Here is a 10,171-nt window from a genome sequence, read left to right on the forward strand (position 1 = left end):
CCAGTGGATGGAAGACCTTCTCTCTGCCTCTCTTTTTCTCTCTGTATAACTCTGTCAAATAAATAAATAAATCTTTAAAAAAAATAGATGGGGGATGAGGGAGTGGGGCAGCACTGTGGCATAGTAGGTAAAGCCACTGCCTGCAGTGCCAGCATCCCATATGGATGCCAGTTCAAATCCCAGTTGTTCCACTTCCAATCCAGCTGCCTGCTAATGTATGTGCCTGGGAAATCATGGGAACATGGCCCAAGTCCTTGGGCCTCTGCATCCATGTGGAGACTCAGAAGAAGCTCCTGGCTCCTGGCCTGGGATGGGCCCAGCTCTGACTATTGCAGTCATTTGTGAATGGAAGATCTCTCTCTGTCTCCCCCCACCCCTCTCTAACCCTGCCTTTCAAATAAATAAATAAATCTTTTAAAAAAATAAAACAAAACGTAGTTGGGGCAGGAATCAGAATAGCAATTAAAGCACTGGTTGTGATGCCTGCATCCCATACTGGAATGCTTCAGTTTAAGTCCAACGGTGCCTGTGTTTGATTCCAACTACCTGCTAATGTGAACCTTGGGAGGCAGCAGGTGATGTCTCAAGTACTTGGGTCCCTGCCACCCATATGGGAGACTTGGACTGAATTCCTGGATCCTGATTTTGGCCTGGCCTTTCTCCAACTACTGCAAGCACTTGGAGAGTGAAGCGATGAATGTAAGATCTCTCTGTGTCCGTCTGTGTCTCTCTCCTTCTGTCTCTCTGCCTTTCAAATAAATACATTTTTAAAAAATAAATAAATAAAGAGGAACAAATGTATCACAGAGCCCGAACCCAGCTATCCTCATGATGCCAGGGACCTCTCTGCCCTGCAGTGTAAGCTTTTGGATGGAAGCAAGGTGAGCCTGGTCTGTACAAGTCTGGGGGTTCTTTACTAGCAAGGAAAGCATATTCCCAGGGAGGAATCTCAGCCCTGGAAGCCAAGTCCATTATTGAAAATCAACATCGGGGTAGCTCAACATAGAAACTAAAGTTTCCCCAGTGCTGAGAATGATGGTGGATCATGTGTGTGGTCATCCTGGTCAACACTTCACCTGGCTCTGAGAAACAGGGGACTGTATCCTGAGGACTTGCAGGCTCTGGTCTTGGCCTGAACTTATTCTTTCTTCTCCCCTTGGCATTGTTAATAGCTCTGTTTAAAAATATCTGGGAGCCGGCCAGCGCCATGGCTCACTAGGCTAATCCTCCGCCTTGCGTTGCCGGCACACCGGGTTCTAGTCCCGGTTGGGGCGCCAGATTCTGTCCCGGTTGCCCCTCTTCCAGGTCAGCTCTCTGCTGTGGCCAGGGAGTGCAGTGGAGGATGGCCCAAGTCCTTGGGCCCTGCACCCCATGGGAGACCAGGAGAAGCACCTGGCTCCTGCCATCGGATCAGCGTGGTGCGCCGGCCACAGCGGCCATTGGAGGGTGAACCAACGGCAAAAGGAAGACCTTTCTCTCTGTCTCTCTCACTGTCCACTCTGTCAAAAAAAAAAAAAAAAAAAAAAAATATGGGAGCCTTCGCCTGACTGGTTTACTGTCATCCTACTGCTATTTCATCTGTCAAGGATAATTTAGTAAAATTGTAAACATTGATTCAGGTTCTGTCTCATGCTCCACCAATTAACAGATATATATCATCTGTATTTATTTTTTAAAAACCCTCATTTATTTTACTTGAAAGGCAGAATGACAAAGAGAGATTGATCTTCCACCCATTGGTTTACTCCCTAAATGGCTGCAACAGCCAGAGCTAGCTAGGCCAAAGTCAGGAGCCAGAAAAATCTATCTCGGTCTCCCGTGCAGGTGGCAGGTCCTACAAGTACTTGGACCATCATCTGCTGCCTCCCAGGCACATTAGCAAGAAGATGGATTGGAAAGCATGGAGTATCCAACCACCACTCTGATCAGGAATACCAGCATCCTAAGCAACAGCCACCCATATCACCTGTGTTTAACAATCAGGGCGGAAGTGGATGTTTGGTGCCCCTATTAAGACACTGTTTGGGGTCAGCACCGCGGCTCAATAGGCTAATCCTCCGCCTGCGGCGCCGGCACACTGGGTTCTAGTCCCGGTTGGGGCGCCAGATTCTGTCCCGGTTGCCCCTCTTCCAGGCCAGCTCTCTGCTATGGCCTGGGAGTACAGTGGAGGATGGCCCAGGTGCTTGGGCCTTGCACTCCGTGGGAGACCAGGAGAAGCACCTGGCTCCTGCCATCGGATCAGTGCAGTTCACCGGCTGCAGTGTGCCAGCCACAGCGGCCATTGGAGGGTGAACCAACGGTAAAGGAAGACCTTTTTCTCTGTCTCTCTCTCTCTATCCACTCTGCCTGTCAAAAAAAAAAAAAAAAAAGACACTGTTTGGGATGCTCACATCCATATCAGATCGCGTGGTTTTGAATCCCAGCTCTGCTTTTGATCCAGCTTCCTGCTAATGCACACCCTGGGAGGCAGCAGGTGGGGGCTGGAGTACTTGTGCCCCTGTCCCCCAAATGAGAGACCCAGATGGGGTTCCAGGTTTCTACATCTGGCATAGCCCAGCTCTGGCAATTGTGGGTATCTGGGAAGTAAACAGTAGATGGACTCTCTCTCCCCTCCCCATTGCTCACTCTTTCTGTCTCTCTTGCCACTACCTTCTAAATAAATAATCTTTTAATTTAATATGAATAAATAAAAATCTGGGTGATGTTTCCAACAAGACAGGTGAAAGTTTGGTAAGAAACAGGAAACTGCATATACCCCATGTATCGCCCACAGAAGTGCTTATTAATCAATTTTAAAAGAAAAAAGAATAATTTAAAAGTGGAGAAAATTGATGAACACCACACTAAACAAACAATAAACATCTGTGTCATGGATAATGGAACAAAGCCACAGTGCACACCTCATGACGGATGCACTGAGAAGAACATCATGTTTCTGTTGCAATAACAAAATACCTGAGGCTGGCACTTTATAAAGAAAAATGAATCATTTAGCTCACAGTTTGCGAAGCTCAAAGTCCAAGATCAAGTGGCCCCATCTGTTTGGCAGGTGAGGGCCTGCCTGGCTCCATCACAACATGGCAGGGGGTGAGAAGTGCTATTGCTCTTCGGATATATTCATGAAAATATTTAAGGGTTAAGGGACATGGAACTTACTCTCAAAGGATTCAGAAAAAGATGTGTCTTTATATATGCAGGCATGTGTGTGTGTATACATGCATACACACACACACACACACACACAAATACTAAGCCAAATATGAAACTTGATAATAATTGATAAATCTGTGTGCTCCCCTTCTTTCAAATAAGGTGAAAATGAAAGTGGAGATGGGAACAGGTCTCAATCCCCCTCTGAATTCCTAACATCAGAAAGTCAGAAGTCCTTTCAGCAGGTCTTAACAGGAGCAAACTGAACTATTTGGAGGGTCTACATATACCCAGCTAGATGAACTGAAATGACTCAAATCATCTTCATCTTTTCCCTTTGTTTCCACAACTGAAAGGCATACTCTGTCATGTGGCAACTGTCAATACAAAAATGAGAAATACTCTAACCCCTTACCACTTTTCATAGAAACATAAATTCTCCAAAATCTGGGCAAAGGTAAAATTAAGTATTAAACAATATGTACTTTTACCCCAACACTCCGTTAATTAGGGAAGACTAAACTTTTGCTAGTGACATTTATCTATCAACAAACCTTTAAGTTTTATGGTATTTTAGGCCAGCGCCGTGGCTCACTAGGCTAATCCTCCACCTGAGGCGCTGGCACCAGTCCCGGATGGGGCGCTGGGTACTAGTCCCAGTTGTTCCTCTTCCAGTCCAGCTCTCTGCTGCAGCCCAGCAGGGCAGTGGAAGATGGCCCAAGTGCTTGGGCCCCTGCACCCACGTGGGAGACCGGGAGGAAGCACCCGGCTCCTGGCTTCAGATCAGCGCAGTGCCGGCTGAGGCGGCCATTAGGGGAGTGAACCAACGGAAGATCTTTCTCTCTGTCTCTCCCTCACTGTCTATAACTCTCTCTGTCTCTCTCTCTCTCACTAACTCTGCCTGTCAAAAAATAAATAAATAAAATAAAAATAAAAAAATAAAAAAGGTTTTATGGTATTTTATGTCCTTAAAGCATTTTATGTCCTTAAAGTAATCCTATAATTATAGGAATAGTTTCTTCCATTTATAAACAAACTAGATTGAAGATCTGTAGAACTTATTTGTCTATTTTATCAACATTGAGCACCATTTTATAAATTTTTATAGCTCATGAATCTATATATTTACTGTTTAATTTTCTGGTGGCATTAAGCTGAAGTTTGCATATGATGAAGGCAATAACTGTCTATACAAGATGCTTAGTAATTAATTTATTTTTAAAGCATTTATTGAATGCTTTAAATGTGTCAAGCACATTGATAGTTACTTAGAGATCAGACAGTAGCATAAATTAGACATGTTGGCCAATCATATATATTTTTTATTTAAACTAAGCCACAAAGACACAGAAAACCTGACCAGACCAATAACCACGACAAAGATTGAATCAGTCAGTAATCAAGACCCTCCAGAATAAGAGAGGGAGGAGGAAGAGGGGTGGGAGTGTAGGTGGGAGGGCAGTTACAGTGGGAAGAATGACCATGTTCTTACAGTTGTACTTACAAAATGCATGAGTTTGAATTCCTTAAATAAAAGGTTTCTGGAGGCGGAGGGAAATCCCAACAACAACAAAAAAAGCCCAGAACCAGATGGCTTCACTGCTGAATTCTACCAGACTTTCAAAAAAGAGCTAATCCTTGAGGCTGGTGCTGTGGTGCAGTGGGCTAAGCCTCCGCTCAAGGTGCCAGCATTCTATATGGATGCCGGTTCATGTCCCGGCTGCTCCTCTTCAGATCTAGCTCTCTGGTATGGCCTGAGAAAGCAGCAGAAGATGGCCCAAGTGCTTGGGCCCCTGCACCCATGTGGGAGACTCCTAAGAAGTTCCTGGCTCCTGGCTCCTGGCTCCTGGCTCCTGGCTCCTGGCTCTGGACTGGCCCAGCTCTGGCCATTGTGGCAATTTGGGGAGTGAACCAGCAGATGGAAGAGCTTTCCCTCTGTCTCTCCCATTTATATACTGAAGAATAAGAATTATATAATTATATCAATAGGTGCAGAGAAAGCACTATAAAATACAACACACTTTAATGATAAGGAAAAAAACTTAAACAAATTGGGTATAGAAGGAACACTGCTGAACACATTCAAGGCAATATACAACAAACCCACAGCCAGCATCATATTAAAAGAAGAAAAGCTGGAAGCATTTCCACTAAGATCTAGGACATTCATTCTCCCCATTACTATTCAATATAGTTCTGAAAATTTTAGCCAGAGCCACTAGGCAAGAAAAAGAAATCAGGGGCCGGCGCTGTGGTGTAGTGTGAGGCTGTCACCCGCAGTGCTGGCATCCCATATGGGCGCCAGCTTGAGTCCCAGCTGCTCCACTTCCGATCCAGCTCTCTGCTATGGCCTGGGAAAGCAGCAGATGATGGCCCAAGTCCTTGGGCCCCAGCACCCACATGGGAGACCCAGAAGGAGCTCTTAGCTCCTGGCTTCTGATCAGTGAAGCTCCGGCCATTGCAGCCATCTGGGGAGTGAACCAGCGGATGGAAGACCTCTCTTTCTCTCCGCCTCTGCCTCTCTGTAACTCTGCCTTTCAAATAAATAAATAAATCTTTTAAAAAAACAAAAGCATTCATATACACTGACAATACCATGTCTGAGAAAGAACTTGTAAGATCAGTCTAATTCACAATCACTACAAAAAAAAATTTTAAATATCCTGGGTAAATTTAACCAAGGATGTGAAAGATCTCTATAATGAAAATTAGAAAACAAGGCAAAAATAGAATAGACACACAAAAAAGGGAAAATCTGCCACATTTGTAGGCTAAAAGAATTAATATCATCAAAATGCCCACACTATTCAAAGCAATTCACAAATTCAATTCAATCCCAATCAAATTACCAAAGACATTCTTAGACCTTGAAAAAATAATCCTAAAGTTCATATAAAAACACAAGAGACCCCAAATATCTAAAGCAATCTTAAACAATAAAAACAAAGCCAAACGCATTACAATACCAGATTTCAAGACATACTAGAAGACTGTTATAATCAAAACATTCTGGTACTGGCACAGAAATACAGATGTGGCTCAGTGGAACAAAATAGAAACTCAAAAAATTAATCCACACACCTAAAACCAACTGATCACTGACAAACGAGTTAAAATTTCTCCCTGAAGAAAGGACAATTACTTCAACAAGTGGTGTTGTTATATACACATGGTAGAATATTATTCAGCCATAAAAAAGAAAACCCATTTTCATAATAAAATGGACACAACTGGTAACCACTGTGCTTAGTGAAATAGGCCAGACCCAAAAGAAAAAATATCACATTTTCTCTGATATGTAGTAGCTAATATTTAGAGCACAAAAAAATTTAATGTATATGAGTAAAACTGACATCTTGGGATTTGTTTATTGTTTATAGCCCTTGTCTACACTCCTATGGAACAGTGGTCTTTCTACATTTTTTGTTGGACTCTTTCTTTGGTGGAGGGATAAATCTCTTATTATAAAGTAAATTAAAAATATATTAGCACAAAAATTAAAATAAAGAAAGGAAGGAAAATGGAGGGTGGGATGGGGAGAGGGATGTAACATATGCTTAGAAATGTATCTGTTCTCTTTATATTAATAAAAATGATACAAACAATAAAATTGATTTTTATTTATTTTCACTTTATTTGAAAGGTAGAGAGACAGATAGAAAGAAATCTTCTTTGTCTACAAAATGTCTACAAAAGTCAGGGTTGGGCCAGGGTGAACCCCGGAGCCAGGAACTCAATGTAGGTCTCCTACCTAGGTGGCAAAGACCAGGTACTCAAGTCATCATTAAGAGTATGCATTAGAGTGCTTGCTTCGGCAGCACATATACTAAAAATTGGAACGATACAGAGAAGATTAGCATGTGTGCAAGGATGATACGCAAATTGATGAAGCGTTCCATATTTTTTTAAAAAATTTTTTTAAAAAAGAGTGTGCATTAGCAGGAAGCTTAATTATAAGAAGAAGAGCTCTGTCTTGAGCCAGAAACTCTAGTATGGGATGCAAGCATCCCAAGGGGTGTTATACCCACTGCAAATACCCTCCCTGAGACAGCTCTATCCAAAGTCAGCATTAGCAGGACTTCCATACATCTGCTACTTCATAAAGGCAATGAAAACACTGATAAATTACCAAAGATAATTTTTCAGAACTCTGGAAATGAACCAAAGGCTTTAAGCAACTACTAGTTATTAAAACAAATAAAAAGGGCCAGCACCATGGCTCACTTGGCTAATCCTCTGCCTTCGGCGCCAGAATCCCATATGGGCGCCGGATTCTGTCCCATTTGCTCCCCTTCCAGTCCAGCTCTCTGCTGTGGCCTGGGAAGGCAGTGCAGGATGGCCCAAGTGCTTGGGCCCTGCACCCGCATGGGAGACCAGGAGGAAGCACCTGGCTCCTGGCTTCGGATCGGCGCAGCACGCCGGCTGTAGCAGCCATTTGTGGGATGAACCAATGGAAGGAAGACCTTTCTCTCTGTCTCTCCCTCTCACTGTCTGTAACTCTACCTGTCAAATAAATAAAATAAAAAATCTTAAAAAAAAGAAAAACGAAACTACTGGAACTTGGTGACAACAAGAAGATCTGCAGTGTGTTAGCCTGGCCCATCTACAGGGTAGTCGTGAGAATCAGTAGCCTCATAGCCTTGGAGGGTAAGTCAGGTTTGGAGCTCTTTGCAAAATCCCATTCCCAGAAACATGTTTCCATTTTAGCCAACCCACAGTTCTCCAGAAAAATCCCATTCACATGGGAACTGTCATTATTTGTCCTGACTCCGAAATCAACTAACCCCACAGGAAAAGTCCTACCCCAGAGGCATCTGGCAAAAATAATCAGTAACAATTTTTAATAACACAGTTGCCTGAGGCTACAATACTAGCTGGGGATAACAAGAGCCCAGCCAAAAATTTAACAGGAAGATCTGTTGAACAGATTCCATGCTCTCACGTATTTTAATGGAAAACTAACCTATAAACCTAAAAAGCTCAATAAACTCCGTAACATAAATTCAAAAAGAGTCGCAACATCACACGGTCAAGCTCCAAATGTCTAACACAAAGTGAGGACCTTGAACGAAGCAAGAAACAATAATTCAGTATGCATAAGGAGTCCTCAGTGAGATTATTGCTGGCTTCTTGCCCAAAGCTAAGGATACCAGAGGGAAAATAGCATTTTAAAGTGATGAAGAAAAAAAATGCTAAATAAGAATTCTCAATCCAGCAAACTATCCTTCAAATGAGGAGAAATTAAAGCATTTCCAGGTTAAACAGAAAATTTTCTGCTAGCAGACATGCTGTATAAGAAATACTAGAGTCTTTTATGCTGAGAAGAATGGACAGAAGACAACTCCAAGTTACCCCAAGACATTAGGAACACCATTACAGATAACTATGAGAGTAAATTATAATTTATAAAGATGTACTTTGTATGATATATTAACAGCACAGAGGATGGAAAATATCAGAGCAAATTTTTTAATAGAAAACTTTTATTTAATAAATATAAATTTCAAAAGTACAACTTTAAGATTACAGTGGTTCTTCCCCCCATATCCACCCTCCCACTCACAAACCACCCCATCTACTACTCCCTTTCCCATCTCATTCTTCATTAAGATTCATTTTTAATTATCTCTACATACAGAAGATCAACTCTATACTGAGTACAGATTTCAACAGTTTGCACCCACACAGACACACAAAGTATAAAGTACTGTTTGAAGACTAGTTTTACTGTTAATTCTCATAGTACAACACATTAAGGACAGAGGTTCTACATGGGGAGCAAGAGCACAGTGATTCCTGTTGTTGATTTAACAAATGACACTCTTATTTATGACTTCAGTTATCACCTGAGGCGCTTGTCATGAGTTGCCAAGGCTATGGAAGCCTCTTGAGTTCACAAACTCCAACCTTATTTAGACAAGGTCGTAGTCAGAGTGGAAGTTCTCTCCTCCCTTCAGAGAAAGTTACCTCCTTCTTTGATGACCCGTTCTTTCCACTGGGATTTCACTCACAGAGATCTTTCATTTGGACTTTTTTTTTTTTTTTTTTTTTTTGCCACAGTGTCTTGGCTTTCCATGCCTGAAATACTCTCATGGGCTTTTTAGCCAGATGTGAAAGCATTAAGGGCTGATTCTGAGGCCAGAGAGAGCAAATTTTCTTTACACTATTGTAATTAAGTGAAAATTATTCTGAATTGTTTTAAGAAGTTATTGTAAAACACTATGAAAATAATTCCAAAAAGTACAGTAAAAGAAACAACAAAAATATTTAAATAGTGTGCTAAAAAAATTAAAGCTACCTGGCATTTTTTAAAACAGCAATGGAGGAACATAGGAACAAAAAGACATGAGAGTGGCCGGTGCCGCGGCTCAATAGGCTAAGCCTCCACCTAGCAGCGCCGGCACACCAGGTTCTAGTCCCAGTTGGGGCGCCGGAGTCTGTCCCGGTTGCCCCTCTTCCAGGTCAGCTCTCTGCTGTGGCTATGGAGTGCAGTGGAGGATGGCCCAAGTCCTTGGGCCCTGCACCCCATGGGAGACCAGGAGAAGCACCTGGCTCCTGCCTTCGCATCAGCGCGGTGTGCCAGCTGCAGTGCGCCAGCCGTGGTGGTCATTGGAGGGTGAACCAACGGCAAAAGGAAGACCTCTCTCTCTGTCTCTCTCTATCCACTCTGCCTGTTTAAAAAAAAAAAAAAAAAAAAAGACATGAGACATAAAGATAGCAAATAGCAATGTTGTAGATGTAAATCTTATCATATTACTTTATTTTGATTTTTATCTTTTAAAGATATTTTCAAAAGAAAACATAAGGTGCAGTGTGATAGGGATCCACTTCTCCAAGACTCTCAGAGATCCTGGCTGGCTCCCCTCGGGCTTACAGGATCACTATAGCAGCTCGAAACACTGCATCTAGACATGACAGTAACCTAAAGGCAACTTCCAAAGCACACCTTTTGTTAAGAGTGAATAATTCACTCCTTCAAGCTCCTAAGAAGTTCTCCATTTTGTGTCACTGGTCAGAATTG

General features: G+C 42.5%; 1 non-coding gene across 1 annotated transcript; it reads left to right on the forward strand.

The window, feature by feature from the left end:
• The first annotated feature begins 6,952 nt into the window (after positions 1-6,952).
• LOC127492528 (U6 spliceosomal RNA) lies at positions 6,953-7,055 on the forward strand. Its single transcript, XR_007922043.1, has one exon. It is a non-coding gene; the product is annotated as a U6 spliceosomal RNA (small nuclear RNA).
• The last annotated feature ends 3,116 nt before the right edge of the window (positions 7,056-10,171 follow it).

This window comes from Oryctolagus cuniculus, chromosome 10, assembly GCF_964237555.1.
Source record: "Oryctolagus cuniculus chromosome 10, mOryCun1.1, whole genome shotgun sequence".
Taxonomy (NCBI): domain Eukaryota; kingdom Metazoa; phylum Chordata; class Mammalia; order Lagomorpha; family Leporidae; genus Oryctolagus; species Oryctolagus cuniculus.